This window comes from Episyrphus balteatus, chromosome 2 (genome assembly GCF_945859705.1).
Source record: "Episyrphus balteatus chromosome 2, idEpiBalt1.1, whole genome shotgun sequence".
In the NCBI taxonomy this organism is placed as follows: domain Eukaryota; kingdom Metazoa; phylum Arthropoda; class Insecta; order Diptera; family Syrphidae; genus Episyrphus; species Episyrphus balteatus.
In genome coordinates this window covers 49,348,441-49,365,935 of record NC_079135.1, presented here as the reverse complement: position 1 = coordinate 49,365,935, position 17,495 = coordinate 49,348,441, and the positions used below count along the sequence as shown (strand labels likewise).

At 29.5% G+C, this 17,495-nt stretch overlaps 1 protein-coding gene across 2 annotated transcripts in view; it reads left to right on the top strand.

Moving 5' to 3' along the window:
• Window positions 1-943: 943 nt before the first annotated feature.
• LOC129911747 (ecdysone-induced protein 74EF-like) overlaps window positions 944-17,495 on the top strand; it is a 157,190-nt gene continuing 140,638 nt past the window's right edge. For both annotated transcript variants that reach the window (XM_055989653.1, XM_055989654.1), the window contains exon 1: window positions 944-2,316. The gene's annotated coding sequence lies outside the window, so the exon portion shown is untranslated. The remainder of the gene's footprint in view (window positions 2,317-17,495) is intronic.

Sequence of the window (17,495 nt, the reverse complement as noted above, 5' to 3'; positions counted from 1 at the left end):
CAAAAACAACAACCGCAATATGAAAAGGGAAGGAAGAATCAGCCAAAGACAAGCTACAAAAAAACATATACACCAACCAAACCAACCATAGGTTAGTAGCCGATCAAATAAACAAACGAACGAACGAACTTTGCAGAAGTTAAAGACCTCTCGCCAGTCGCCAAATGTGTATAAAAATTTGTTGTCGTTGATGATGATGTTCATGATGATGATGATGATGATGATGATGATGATGATGATGATGATGATGATGATGATGATGTTGATGATGATGACGATGGAGCGGACGATGAGTTGGCTCAGGCTCGCTGACGTGATATTATATTTTCATTTTACTTGATTCTGATTTTTGTTATCTTTCCATTTCAATGCAACATGATGCTGCAACACACTGCAAAACCAGATACAGATAATCCACGGAAAACCCCCCCTAAAATGCACTCTCTGTTCAATTACGAACGAGAATGAAGTTTGAAAAAACTCTCTGCTTTGACTTTCAAGTAAAGAAAGTCCCATGTCCCGACAAACTAAAGCTTTTCATTCAAATGAGAGACTGAAACAAAATTGAAGAACACTTTTCCGCACTACTGGTTGCAATTTTTCCCTCATTTTCCTCATTTCACAGTCTGTTTGGGGGAGAAAAACTAAACTTTTAAGAGAGCAAATGGCTTTCCACTCTAACCGCAGTGATTTTTCGCAAAAATGTGTGTTCAAAATGCGATGTTGTCGTCATCAGCAGCGCTCACAGTGTTGGTTAACATAGTGAAAAGAGAGGTGGTTGCTAAGGTGGTGTGGTTGTCGTAGAGAATGGGTATTATAATTTTCGCTTTTCGCTCATTTTCACATAATCTCTTCATACGTGTGTGAACTGTGAGTGAGGAGGGTTTTTGTTGTATATTGTTGTTGAATGTTGAGTAGAGCTCTCGCATTCACTGATTCGGTTACGTACAAACAATTCTCGAATACGATGATATAGCTGCTGCGCTGCTGCTTGCTATATTCATCAACTCTATACGCTCTGTGTACAGCGAACTTAAATATTTTACAATTTTAAGCTTCAGTCAGACAGTGACTTTTACAACAAACGGTTCGGCGAGAGCTTGCGGGCAACATTTTTTTCTTCGTTTTTTTCTTCGTTGAATTTTGTTGAGTTTTCTCGCATTGGATTTTTATATATATTCATCATCATCATCATTAACTCTGTTTTTTATTTCATCAAAACAAACAACCAAACAAAAATAAATAAATACAAAACAGCTAAAAGGAAAGCGCGAGATTTTTAAAAATCGTTCGGTGAAACAATTAACATTTCGGTGTTTCGAACGACCGAACAAAACGAACGAGCGAGCGGTCGGTCGCTCTAGTTAATGTTGCCATCGAAGGCGAAGGACGAGATTTGTGTATCCATTTGTATGGTTTGACGTTTGAAACAAACGTTAAGTGGTTTTCAAAGTGATATTACTCTGTAACGGACTTTTTCTTTATTTTTATTTTTGGCACAAGGAAGTTCCTGTTTTTTTTGGCGCCAAATTAAATTCAAAAATAAGATAGAAACAAAACCTAGTGAATGTCAATGGCAACATTCTAGTGATTCAAGGCTTATTGTTTTTTTTCATCAACATTTTGGTTGTCATTGAACAAGATTTTTGTTTTTTTTTTTTTTTTTGAAAATCGAATTAATATCTACGAAATCGTGCGTCGTCGTGTGGTTTGTGACAATATTAACGGTAATTGTTTTTTTTTTCATTTATGAAAATGTCGTCTTCCGGAGGGTAATTTATTGATGTTTCATAATTAATTACATTTATAATATTGAAGAAAAAAAAAAATATAAAAACAAGTGAAATCCGAATTAGTGTTACATCAAACCAATCTCAAATTATTGAGTGAGGGAGGGGGAAATATCAAATACACCTACTCTAAGCTATAAGAAAGTTTATTTTCACTTTCACTGATTTTTCATCAAAAATATAATTATTTGTGCAGAGCTTTTGTGTTGTTGCAAGTTGCAATTGCAATTTTACCAAAAAAAAGTGCCAGTGAACAAATTTTTTAAAAAATACCTTATACTTTGGCAACGCTAATCAAGTTGTCCTTAAAAAAAAATTTTATTTACTGTGGATTGATTGTATACGAGTGAAGTCGTCGTGCGGGAGGAATATATTTTGTTGACAGAATAAAACCACATCTATCATTTTTAATTGCTGACCTTTTGAACAGCAAAAAAAAAAGGATCTTTAGAAAAGGATTACATTTATTTGACATTATTTGGATAAACTTTTTTTATGGATATAATTTCGTTGGTTTCTTGAAAAGGTAAGTTTAAAATTTAGTACTAAAATGTTGTTAAATGAGTTGTCAATTAAAGCGTCTGACCAGTGTAGGTTCATTATGATACCAAATACTATAAAAAAAAAAAACCAAGACTTATCTGGACTTAATCACTCAATAATATCTCAATTTTCTACTCAAAATAGGTAATCTGCCAAAATCTCTAAAAGTTCTAAAAATGTCTGTTTTAAACCTCGACTTACATATTTTGTACATAAATTTGAATCTACAGCTGACGAAGCAAGAAATTGATAAATTTCAATTGAAAATGCATTTGTAAAAAATTGCATTAAAAAAAAATTATTATTGAATATACAAATTTTTTGCATTAAAAAAAAATCAATGCGAAATGTATATGCATTAAATATTTTTCACATAATTTTAGTCACATTTCTTACAATTCTGACTATTTAGCCTTTCATTAGATGTTTAAACTATTATATTAAAGCTTATTTACAACCATAATTTTCTATAGGCACTAGATTTCTATAGGTACTAGATTTTTCCGAACTTAAAATTATGTTCACTCGGTTGTTGTTGCAGTTGAAAAACTTAAATAGGTATAAATTAAAATCTTCATTTCACTAACGTTTTTATGCAAGTTTAACCTAAAAACTTTGCAGTTAAAATATTTTTGAAACACGATCAAATTTTCGCCCAGAATTCAAAATAGAATTCAAAAGGAAAAAAAAGTCATTTTCCGAGGTGGAATTTTGTTCAAAATTAGTTACACAATTTTTACATACTTTCACTAAAAATGTTCAACCTAGAGTTTATTTCGTGCCCAGTTTTTGAAATTCAGAGCTTCCAAAGTCCTCTTAAACATACGTATTTCTGATTACTATTATTTTTGTTATGAATAATAATTTTTTTGCACACATTCGTATAAAAAAGTCAGAATTTTTTAATTTAAATCAAATTTATCTTCGGGTTTTGCAAGTAATTTACATAAATTTTGACGAAATCGAAATAGGTAGGTATACATAGGTTCAAAATATGTAAATTACTTGCAAAATTGAAAAAGTGATTTGATTTAAAATTTACGAAAATTCTCATTCATTTTCAATGAAATATTGACCATAAAAGTCATCAAAAACAAAAAATTAACGAAATTTCTGACTTTTCTATACCTATCTTAAATCATTTTTCGCAATAAAAAGCCCTTATAAATAGTTATTCTTTGGAAGGTACTTGTTTTCAAGCTATCTTCGCTGGGAAGACTAATTTTTTAACCAATTTCCAAAAAGGAAAAGGTTCTCAATTCGTCTGTATTTTTATATATGTTTGTTACCTGACTGGATGAACCCATTTTGATGATTTTGTATTTGAAAGGTGGAGCTTTCAGGGTGGTTTCGTTTCGATTTGGTCCAGTTTTTACTATGGCATCCATGAATAAATCGTAGTATATGTTTCGATCCATAGAAGTCGTTTTTATATTTTTTTTTGTTAATACTTATGTACTTTATGTTTTCAATACAAAAAATATACGGAAGTGAAATACTTACCTACACATGTATGTAAGATACTGTTTAAAAATTATTCCTCTCATGAAAAAAAAAAATTTAATCCGGTTTGAAGGTGTTATTACTGCATGTTTCTTTGAACAAAATCTTTATCATTTGAACTAAAGCAGCCTTAAAACTTATTTCTGCTTAAAATATATTTTAATAATTTAGTTGGTGAAACTTAGTTCACATATTTGTTATTTCAGCTGAGACTTAGTTGATTTTGAAGTCTTAGTAAATGGTTTTTAGATTAGAACATAATTTTTGTTGCACATTGTGGGGGTTCTAACGATAAAATCGCAGACACAAATTCGTCGTTCAATTGAAAATTAACATGAAATTGCAGATTTATATCACTAGTAGAGGGTGTATTAAGAATATAAGGAGCCTGTTTTTGTTTTTTTTTTTTTTTATTGACGGGTAGAAATCTAGTCAAAGTTTTGGACAGCAAAGAGTTTTCGAACAAAAATTAGAGATATCTTCAATTAAAAAGGTGAATTTATTAAACAATTTACTAGATTATTCTATACTATTCAATAACTTTGAAAATGGATCCAATTTTTCGAGTATGGTCAAAAAAAATCTGAGTTTATTATTAACATTCATTCGAAAATATACAAAAGTGAAAAAATAAAATAAAGTAAACCAATAAAATACGACGAAGTAATACAAGAAAATATCCATTCAAAGTGCACGAAAAAATAAAGAAGCACAAAAATTTTCAAACATTTTTAGTACCAACTTTCAATTTTTTACTAGCAGCCATAGTAAAGAAATTTTATTGTTAAGTAAATAGCAATTTTAAACTTCAAAAGCTCATTGAAGCCAAAACCACTAACGTACAATTTTTTTTATGGCCCCCCGTTAAAGAAATAAAAAAATAAAAATATTTTCTGATATAATAGCTTATCAAAACAAATTAAACGGCATTCATTTGTTCACCAGAACACTCTTAAATTCCTTACTTTATTCGAGAGGTTCCTTAAAATATCAGAAACCTTCAACTTATATAATGATTATTTTCTGTTTTAATTACCATATTGAATCAGTTTTGGCAACAATATTTTGAAAAAATATATTATAAGAAATATCACAAACTCAAAACAAACTATACAAATAAATGATTTTAAGAAATAGACTTTTTCACATTCCACGATTAAATTATTAATTCGAAAATATGTTTAAGATTCTAGTTTTTTTCGTTAAAGTTTAAACTTTGTTTTGTACTCTCTCAGTAGAATTGTTAATATTTGACAAGCTACGAATTTCAATGAAAAAGACTAAAGCTGATTTTTTTCAAATTTTTAGCTTCTTTAAGCTTATTCTACCCTTATTATACCTTGCTGATCTATAGAAATAAGGTAAAAATATAATAATTTCCAAATCATTAAAAGTTGGCTCCCTTTAATTAACTAAAATCCTCGACAATAAACTTGCAAAATGAATTATTGCTTTATTTCAAATGGAAACCTTCTTTAAGTAATAAAATGCATGAAATCATTTTTTTTTTCTTAACAAAATCAGGGTACTAGAACGATGTCAGTAGTGTAAACATAAAGTCACTTAGTTCCAATAATGCAACCAAACTGAAAAATATAAATAAAATTGGAACAATATTATATTGCAGTTTCTATAGCCAAAAGTTCTACTTATGTCAGCACCAAAACTTGATGACTATATTCGAATAAAAAAAAATACAAAACAAAAAAAAAAATATAAAACCAATAACAACAAAAAATAAATAAAAAAAAATGTATAATCGCTGCGCTTCCTCCTTCATCCACTATCTATAGTCAGCAGCAGCGTCATAATCGTATTCAAATTTCATAAAAAAAATTCAAATCGATGACGTAAAATAGGTTAAATTATTATAAATTTTATTGAATGGTGTGCCAAAAAATTTAAAATAATCAAAACTAAAGTAGCACAAACCCAATTTTAGTATATTTCTTTTATTTCTCTTATTTTTTTGTTATTGTTGTTGTTGTTGTACATTTTACCCGATTACTTGTTTGGTGTATTTGATTAATATTTGTTTCTATTTGATTTTTATATATATTTTTTTTTTGTTAAATTTTTTATTTCGCTAACACAGCAGTTCAGTTCTCAAGGTTACCTGATATGATAGTTTACGATTAATCTGATTAAAAGTTTTGTTTAAATGTTTTTTTTTTTTGTATTTAGTATTGTTGTTGTTGTTAGTGTTTTTTTTTTTTAATTTCATTTGTTATGGTTGGAATATAATATTATTTATAAATATATTCGTAATAAATGAATTTTTTTGAAGGTTAATATTTTTGTTGAGTTTTTTTTTACTTTGAGTCTTTCTTCCTTCAACAGTGCCGCAAAAAAAATGTATGTAGGTATTTGAAGATTTTTTTTATTTTAACAAACAATTTATAAAAAATAAATAAATAAATGAAACTAACCTTCATTGGAATTTATGTATGAAGGAAGGTGTATTTATTTATTTTTAAAATGACTTAAGAAAATAAATTAACATTTACCATAATAATAATAACTGTGGTAATATTTTAAGACATTTTATTGTTTTGATAAAAATAAATTTTTAAAGAATCATGGAAGTGAAAAGTCAAGGTAAAATTTAAACAGAATTCAGGGATGTTAAGATGACGATGTATACTGAAATCGAACTTGAGATAGCTATCAAACATGACATAACACTGATACAGATTGGAAAAAATGTCATTTATTTTTTTTTAAGGATGTATACCTGTTTGCTTTCTTGAATAAAGACCCATATCCACAGGTTGATTTACTCTAAATTTACAGTTTTTTGACACTCCGAAGAGATTCTTGAAATTTTGTTGTAGAAACAGATACATTTTTTATTTTATAATTTCCATGAGCATTATTGTATTTATCAACATTTACGGAGCGGTTTAGGTTTATCTGTAAATGAATAATTTCTCTTAGTATTTTTTAAATAAGCTTGTTTGGTAAAAGAGCCGAAACTTTTTTATGTTGGAAATATGACTTTTTCACTGTTTTGGAAATAAAAGTTCCTTTAAAGGGATTGCCTGGTGAAATCAAGAAAATACGTGCAATGTTAAGGCCATTAATGGCGAAGATACACATTTTTTGGATTTGGAAAAGTCTTCCAATATTATAAAACTGTTTCAATTTTCTGCCAATAACATGGTTCATTCATTTTCCCTCTGTCGGCACACGGGTGCTTATTTGGCAGGACAAAATTTTAAAATTAAAAAAGGTGTTGGCAAAACATTACCATTATAACGGTGACAATATATTTTTTAGTAATTGCGAACACAGTATTCGAATTCTTCGGAAAATTCTGCGTCAATTTCATACACATATTCCATATAAAATATTGAAACCAAAAAAAGTTACAGCGACATGAAAAAGTACAAACCAAATTCGCACCCGTGTGCCTTTATCCAGAAATACTTTTGTTCAAAGACGTCAAGCACAATGACTCGAACTTGGCAAGTAACCACCGTTAATTTTTGTTGTTAAATACATTAACGACGATATTATTTGTGATGCAAGTGAAACAACATTTTTTGTAAACAAGCCAAACAACGTGAAGTGATAAATTGTTTCCATGTCGTCCCATTTCGCGTTTTGACGACTTACATACAAACATTGTCATCTCTGTGCATTTCAAACTTCTTTTTATGGAGAGAGAATTAATGACTCTGAAAATACCATCGATAAATCGAATAGTTATCATCTCAAGTTCCAACCACAAAAATTATATAAATTCGAAATATTAACAACATTAAAAAGATAAGCCGCTATTTTTCGATTTTATGAAACTTTTCCTGAAACTTAGTCTCATTATAGTAAAATCCTCAAAAATAATATTATATTTCCAGTATAGTGTAGGTTATCCCTAATACTCTTTCCAGTATTCTTGGAATACTGGTTTAAATTTTCTTGGGTTCCGCAATCTTAAAATATCGGTGTGCAATTTATAATTTCTCACCATTGCCTTGTTTGAGGTCAATGTGTGAACCGTAAATATCTTTTTCTTTCTCCTCTAAGAATTTAGAGAAGAATGCTATGAAAAAAGAAACTTTAAACTTTATTCTCTGAGAAACTAATTTTTAATAGCAGCTCTGTTGAATGGTTATTGCTTTGAGGAATATTAGAACTCAATACTCTCATATTTATTTCCTCTGATCGTTGACGTATGAAACATCGAATATACCTAGTAAACACAATTTGTCAACGTTTTCTTAAAATAATCATCTTCCATGGTTTTGACAACTTCGACATATCCATTGTCTCAAAGCGTTCCCTAAACGGTGCCTCTTTCATAATTATATATGCTTATCTTTGTCTTATTATCTTCTTCAAGTTTATCAACAGAAGTTTAATACTGTTCAGCCACACATTGACTGTTTCTATAACTTTTCTAACTTTTCAGAAACCTTCTAAAGTAATCATTTTTAAATTCATACATTTCTTCATTTCATTGCTTTGCTATTTTTATTTATCGGCTAAAGATCTTGAACATTTAAGGCATTCAGAATTCAGATTCGTATTCCAAAAATAAACGAGTTTACTTACTTTTTATAGTTTGCTAAAACAGCACTTGAGTTGAATAATTTTTATAAGTCGGCCTGATTCCTTTGAAACTAAATATATGTTTGAGAAATGAATGTGAATATGACTCAAAAGAATACAAAAATTCGGCAGAGTTCGACTATCATTTTCGCACTTCTTTCAAACGAACACGAAAACAGACCTGTTAGGCCTATTAAAAAAGGCATCATATCAATATGTTTGCTAATAATGTATTTGTTTTTCAACAATCTGTTTGCCTTAAATGTTTCTACAACAAAATTTTAAGATATCATTTTCCCAATAAATTGCTATAAGAAGAAAAAAATATTTAAACAGAAAAATATAAAATTAAACACCTCTTTGAAAAAAGAACTACTGTTCTATAATAAATTAAATAATGTTCTATTACAATAACCTCATTAATTATTAATAACAATCATCGTTGTGCCTATATCAACATTTTTTGCATTTTCCAAGGCTGTCTGAAACTCAAATAAAACATACATACAAACAATTATATATAATATGTATCGAATAATTTAAGTAAAAAAGCACGCACATTAAATCTTGTGCGTGCTTTATTTACACTTTTACGAATTGATTTTGAATTGTTGTAATGTATGTAATATTTCATTAAGGCTTATTGTTGAATTTATTGTCAGGTGCGTAATAAGTTAATTGCAGTCACTTACTCTTTTCACTTTCAAGACATGTTTTTTTTTAAAGATTCAAGATCCAAAGATCTAAAATTTTAATTTCGTTTTTAATGAAGAGCTAAAAACTGTCAAAATACTTGCTTCGCTTAGAGGTAATTTATCAATCAAAAAGCTTTCTTTTTTTTCAAAAAATTGCATTGCATTTATATCCCCTTCAAAATAAAATCCCATCTACAGGCCTGTTATTGCATTAAACATTGATAGAAAATTTTTAAATTTCATGGCTATTTTAGTATGCATTTATGTAGTATAGAAAAATACAAATGATGAATCAAAATTGTAAGAATTTATTTTTATATTGAATCAATTAAAAGCGACGAGTTTAAGAGTTTTTTTTTAATTCTAAATGATTTTTTAATGAATTTTTTCATTATAAATTTATATTTAATCACTATAAACAACCCTCAAGTTTAGTATTTTTTTGTTTTCATAAAAAATAAAAACAAACCTTGTGAGAGAATTACTTTTACTTCCGTCTTTTGTGCAATAGTCAATAATGTGTGTGTTCAGTATGGAAAATGCTTTAAAGAAATGCAAATGTATTATAATTAACCTTGCAAATTTTATGATTTGACAGATTGATTTTTTTTTTTTTTAATTTTAAATAAATTCGCAAAAAAATACAATTAAATTGCTTCAAATTTGCTTATAAATTGCATTTGAATTTGATACATTTTAATTATTAATATACTTTAGTCGACTTCCTTTTGAGTAAAAAAATTAAAAAATTAAGTCAATTAAGTAAGGTGAATTTAAAACTATCTGTTTTATGGTTTCACTGCAGTTTTTTTAAATGAACATTTTAATTGCGTGATATATGTGAGTTGTTTGAAATAATGATGATAAGTTCAACTATTATTATTAATGAGATTTAAAAATACAAATTAAATAAAACGAATACACGTGTAGGGACAACATGCATGAGCATGAGCATTAAGGTACATGGTTTTCTCAAAGAAAATTGCGAATTGAACCTTTCACCATTCCTGTACGCTTTAAAGTCTTTCGAACTTTTTTCCTTTAAGCTATCTTAATTTGGTTATATACCGCGAACAATGGGTGATCTTAGACTCTTAACGCCATCTTATAATTAATCTTTGGAGAAAATGAGTAATTTTTAAAGTTATTTTTATTTTGATATAATTCACATTCAGTTAGATTACTATGTAGCTTCAGCTAAATAAAATTGCGGAAAAAAAAATTCTTTTTTTGAGAAACAATTTTGTGAGAACGCTAAACAATTGTGTCAAGCTTTTTTTTTCTCTGGGGCAAGGGCGTACGCAGGATTTTTATCAGGGAGGGGCAAAATTTATTCGCTCAAAAAGTCTCTTCTCAACTTTAATATTACGACAACACCTTTTTAAATTATTTTAATCTACAAACTAAGAAATTTTTTTTTTTGAAAATTGTTAAAACCGTTTTGAAAAAATAAATAATTTTTTGTGCGTACAAATGTTGAAAAATTTAGTTTGTAGTTTTGAAGATATCTATAATTTTTTTTACATATTTAACCAAAATTTCAAGAACATTCATTAACTAAAATTGATTTTGTAAGAAAAAATTAAAAAAAAATCCAAAATTAAAATTTAGAAACTTTTTAAATTGGTTAGTTAAAACCTTTTGAATGAATTTGTGTTAAAAACACTTTAATGGCTTAGAAGAGGGTCAGAAAACAAGAAAATGACAGGTACCGTTAATAACAGAATAATAATATTGACAATAGGACAATATGTGCCAAAGTATCCATATTTTTTTAATCAAAATTTTTAGATTCGTTCTTGAGAAAAATTTTTTTTTCAATTTGGTCATATTTCACATGGCATGTACCGTTAATTTTGGTCCTAAAAATAAAACTTCAATTTCTCCCCTAGAGAATTTCACTAAACTCATTACTATCACTCTAGAAGCAAATTGCTTCAGTAGTTCAGGCTTCAGTGCAAGATAGATACAGACAGGCGACAGATAGACTGACAGACAGACGAAAAGAAAGGCATTCAGAATTGCGCGATGTTATGTCATTTCTGATTGTTATTTCGAGTTCGATTTGTTTACTAATCCTAAATTTGACGTATACAACCTATATCGGAAGTTAAAAGGACATAAGTAAATCATTATTAAGGTATGTAATTTTTTTCTAATCGAACAAAAATTTATAGGGGGGCAACTGCGTACGCAAGGGGGGGGGGGCATCCATTTGGAGTGCTTTAAGCGATAATTTTTACTGGGGCTTGTAATTCACTCCTTATGTTCCATCTGCTTTCTGAGGATTATTAACTGTAGATGTTCGATGGCAAGGACTTTTCTTTCAACACTCAACCAACCAACACATGATTTGTCGCACGTACTTACAGACTTAGCCGCTTATAAATTTTAAAGTAGTCATTTAAAAGGGGAAATTTTAAAATTTGTAAGCGATTTTACAGATTTATAACTTTTAATGGCAAAATAAAATAATGGAGAGGGAATAAATTGGTTTTTAGCATATTTTGTTGAGTTTTTAAATTTTAACTCAATGTTTAGCAAAAAAAAAAAATGTAAAAGCTTGTTGTTAAATTCTGGTTAAAAATGAAATGATGATATATGTAAAAGTAATGACATTTTTATACTTGATTTCAAAGTAGAAACAGTCGAATTTTTGAAGCATTTTTAAAACTCTAAGATATTTAATTTGTTGTAATTGTTGATGTAGATAGTCTACAGGTTTTGCTTAAACTAACTTTTTTGATAAAATTTCCTACACCGCATTAGAGAAATTATGGTTGGTAAAATACTTTGTAGCACACATCTGATATCTTTCTCCCCACCACTTCAAAAATCTCATTTTACATCCAAATAATAAAATAATAGACTATAAAATGCACGCTTTTGAACCTATCTACACACCTCCCTTTACCCTAAAGCAAAGATCAACCAAAAAAAAAAATATAAATAAAATATGCCTAATTCACTGCAGATATCATATTATCAGTCATGAATTTGCTTACCACTATATTCCTGAAATTTGCATCCTCTTCCACCATTATTTTGTATCTTTAAGTTACCTTCACCAAACAATCGAATACACTTTCTCCAAAGTCACAAAATGTATGTACATATATCTATTTGTTTTTGTTGTATTTTTTTTGTTCATATATATTTGTTATTGTTGGAATGAAAAAACCCACTGAAGTTGCAAGTTGCGCGCACAATGAACTTAACCTAGCCGCCAACTATATCTCTGTATACAGACCTACCTACCACACCAATCAGCACACACAGGCGCAAGCAGTTTTAACAAAATCGTGAACTATTGCGCCTGAATAGAAAAAAAGGATCCTGATTCTTCGCAAGTCTCTTATAGCCGCAAGGCAACATTTGAACAACAACAAATAAAAATAAGTAAAATAGAAAAAACAAAGACTCGAACCATTTGTGTGCAAGGTAAAAAGATATAACTCTGGCATTTTTCTTGAGCAGCTCAGGTCCAGCTTCTAATGCACCGACATAGATATCCAATAAAAGAAAAAGCAATACAACAACAACAAAGAAACAAAAAAAAAAAAAAAACAAAACACCCGCTACGTGATGCTATAGAGCTCTATGAATTGTATCGAAGAGGCTTAATGCACGATCAGTATATGGGCTGTGTTTAGGCTAAGCACTCTGCCAAATATCACAGATCGCAGAGGAGGAACCGGTGCGGTGGTGGTTATTTCTAGGAGCGGGCAATATAGGTTCCCCCGAAAGTGCATCCATGTCATATACGTATATACTCCCCACGATGAAATTTCTCCTTGGAGCACAAACATCACATGGTTCTTGTATTAGATTTGGGGGTCTCTAATACGCGAGCTATTTTACAGCATTAGACGAAAATATATATTACTTTGGTTTGGTTGGGTGCGGGGATCGATTTGTGGCGGTGAAGAGGTGGGCTGACAATTGGATGGACGATCGACGATGAAGCGAGACGCAATGTAACGTCGATGTTATTGGTGCGGCGCGGTGGCGGTGATGACGGTGGCAATGAAATAGACAGAAATGGCATATTATTGCAAAAGGTACACGAACCACCAAACAAAAGTTGACGCGCGAACAAAAGTGAACTCAAGTGAAAGAGAAACTTTTTCTTGTCTTCTAGTCTTCGTGACAGCAATTTTCATCAGTCGAAGCACAATAGCGTTAGTGTAGTTGGTTTTACTGGATGATGGAGATGGCGGTGAGGCAGAGTGTTAATATAGCCTTAGGTTTCATGAATGTTTTTTTTTTTGTTTTGTTTTGTTTTGGTTTTGTTGCTTATTTTTTGGTAGGTTTTTGACTTTTACATTTTTAAGCTGAAAGTAGTTAAATGTATGCAAAGTGCAAGTTCAAGGCCGTGAATCATCGTCACTGCAGAAGACGAAAGTACAATATACGAAATATATGTAAGTTTGCTAGTCTTTCAGGTTTAACAATATAAAACTTTTCCTAAAAAGCGAGTTAATTTAAATTAAAAAATAAAATTAGAGAGAGTTTAAAATCTTTAAAAATATCGATTTTATTCTTAATATATTTTTTAAATAGTGCAGCAGCAGTTTACTAAAGAAAGTCTTAAGTTTAGCCTCATTCAATAATGCTTCAAAATTCACTAGGAGTTACTAGGAGCAATCAGTGTGCTCAGCTAAAGATTTCTTAGAAAAATGTAAATTAAAAATTCCCACTATTTACACGTATTCGATACACACTTTGTCACCACATAGGGTTCCCCAGTCACCACCAGGCACAAAAACCATGAGTTTCTGGGGTTCTTCTTAGTCAAAAAACTAATGAGGCTGTTTTCTTATTATCATTTCTGCAATAGATTAAAAAAAAGCCTTCTAAAGTGGCAGTTTAATTTTGATTATGAAAAAGGATGAATTCTATTGACATTTTTTTTTTCAACGGTTTTAAAATGTCTTTTTAATTTATAAGAGCTCTTTTCCAATTACAGCCATCCATCTTTTTTTCAAAAAAATTAAACTTTTTTAAGTAACTTTATTTGTCGTTTTTTGTAGTAGTTCAGACTACAAAATAAAACTACGAAATTGTAGGTCTGAACAGGGTCTATAAGTTTGATTTCAATATTTTTTTGTAAATTCATCACCAAAAAATAGATAATGTCAAAAAACAAATCGCATATCGTAAATTTTTGACTTTTTGGATCGATATCTCTAAAACGGTTCATGATACGCAAAAAATGTGTATGCATGAATTGTAGAACAATATAAAAGCTACAAAAAAGTTCCTTGTAAAATTTTTGTATCTCGAAGGATAGATAGGATTGTCAAAAAAGTTATTGCGGAAAAAGCTCATAGGAAATCTTGGTCGAAAACTTCAAGTTAAGCTTTTTTAAGCATCCCTTACAACATATCCAAAATTAAGCTTTCTCGGTCATTTTGCATTTCCGAATGTATAAAATGACTGGACTAAGTATAAATCTCGCTTTGCGTATTAAGTGGTCTTGTGGGGCGTCCACCATTTTGAAAAACGCACAGGTCTCAATATTTCGAGAACAACTTTTCTCACAGAAAACTTGCACAAACCTTTCCGATTGGAAATATAATCAGAATTGTTCTTAAAATATGCATTTTGCAGTTTTTGTAGTTTATTTTTAAATATGAGGTAGGCACATTTACAAAAAAAAAATGTTATTAATTAGTAGAAAAGGTGAATTTGATTTGCAAAGCGGTGTCTTTTCTACGTCTGTGACTTTAACAGTATTCTTGCAAGGTTTTCGATTATTCGGACACTTCACCTTTTTGACTTTGGACAGAAAGTCTTTAGGTCATAATTTGATGTCCTCGCTTCGACCACATGTATTGTAATTTTACTTTATTCTATATTGTAATATAGCATTTCCTTAAATATTAACCCCTTAACCATGTGATGCCAAATTTTGCAACAATATGGACGATTAGATAATTTTAAATTATTTTGAGTATACAAAATTGAAGCCTAAATAGAGATCAACCTCCGCATATTCGCACATTTTTTTTTTCATTATTAAAGTCTCCACATGCTAGCCATATGTCTCGTCATGCGTTGTCATTGCCGTCGCCGCGGGTCGTCGTCGTTATATCAATCTAGTTAACAAATAAAGAAACAAAGAAAACCCGCGCATTGATTCGTCACCTGATTCTCATTGCTTAAACATTAAAATTTATTGACATTGGCAATTAATTACATCATTTCAACAAAAAATCACTCATACCTACAAACTAACGCAATACAATATTTTATACATAAATCAATAATTTAATTCCTATCGAATTTTTTATTAAAAATTTTACCTACATAATTTTACTTGCAAATTAGAATTAATTTGTATTAAAAAACAATTTCACAAAATTTGTCAAATAATTACCTATAGTGCAAAAAATCACATCATCACCTTGACCTTTTTTGTCAATTTTTTTAAATGTAAAAATCTGAGGTAAAAATTAAAAAAAAAAAAACATGCAAATATCAAAATTTATACATGAACTGACCTAGTTTAGCAAAACTAACATAAACCTATCATCATTAAACACCACATTTTTGTTGATGCTAAATAAATACGAAAGATACATGTGTGTGGCTGAAGCTATTAAAGTTTAATTCTCAAAATAAAATAGATATACCTTTCGTCTTTATGATTATCATCTGCCATATATATTTATAGATATATATTTTTTTGCATGCAAAATAGTATCACAAGCAAAAAAAAAAAAAAATACACTCTGGATAGAGAGCTTCTTTCTTAGCTATCATCAAACTTATTTGATAGTCAAAATATCTCAAAACCACAGACAACAATAAAAGAATACACAAAACACATGGTTTTTTTTTTACAAAAAAAAAAAAAAAAAAAAATAATAATAATAATACGACTACGACAACCATGTGTGACATAATCAGCGTCGCACACCAAAAGTGGGTCACCTAATTTTTTTGGCTATCTACCTACATAGATACACCACAATCGCAATTTAATACAAAATTTGCCAACAGATACAATCAAACTTTCAATTTGAAATGTTTACTTTTTTTTTTATGTTTTTTGTTTTTGTGCAATCCGGAGAGTTTGCAACTAATTTTTTTTTGATATTTTTGAATTTAACGGTGTCTTATCTTTAATTCGAAATCCTATTTTAAAAATAACAAAAATAAAGATAGAAGATAATGCGGCAAAGTGTCCTTGAATTAAGTTGCTACCGCAACAAATATGCAACGAGAAACTAGACATTTTTAATAAAAAAAAAAAACACTTCATAATAATCTTAGAAGGCAAAAAGTATCTAAAATCATTTTTTTTTTTCAAAATTTTGCAACAGCACCCCTCATAGTCGTGCAAACGACTACACAAACTACGACGCCTCCGACGACGACAACGTTTAAAAAAAAATTATAAAAAAAAAAAAAATTTGCAATGTTGCACTTGTGTAAACGCGGGGCGAACTTTCTCACGGTCAAATGTATTGATTGTTTGTTGTAAAGTCACTTGTGTGTATATAATATACACACGACCTAGACATTGGCCATGATAATCACTCTAGAACGGGAAAATGCGCTGTTATTTGTTAAAAATGCTTACAAATGAGCTTTTTTTCAAATAAAAAAAAAAACTACAAATCATTGAAAGTTTTCTATATAAAATACTCGTAGATACACAAACCAAATACATTTCATTAATCATAATATTTTGCAATAAAATAAATACACACCAAACTAACAATCTACACGGCGACGACGAGCGACGAACACACTCACTCGCATATTCACGCAGCTTTGAACGTATAAATTTGTTCGAAGGTCAGGCTCATTCCTAATCACAGGGCTGTATTTTATCTACATTTTTATACTTCTAGATACTATATTTTAGCAAAAGCTTAACACTTTTTTTTTTGTTGGTTTTATTGTTTACTAATTTACAAATGTGAATACAAAAAAAAAACTGAGCTTTTATCTCTTGAAACGCATAAGTTTGAATTTGATACTCCCACGCTGTTATTCCCGTTTTTGTTCATTTGACTGGCTGATTTTATTCCGCTATTCATTAGATTTTCTGCTCTAGCAGCAGGTTGGTGTTGTGATCAAACATATTGTACCTAAAGATATATGGTTTCCACTTATAGAAATATGTAGCTTATTTTTTCGAATTCGCCAAATAAATATTTTTATTATTGAACAAAAAATGCAAGTTTTTTGTACAACCAATACAAATATTTTGACTTTAAAATAGTTTTTCTACTATAGCGAATTTCGCAATAATTTTTGTGAAACAAATTCGCCGGGAGTGACCCCTAAAAGTTGACGAAATCGAATAAAATTTTACACACAATTTTGATTTTGTACATAGAACAGAAATAAATTCTCCATATTTCAATTTAAAGATGCACCCAATTTTTTGGTA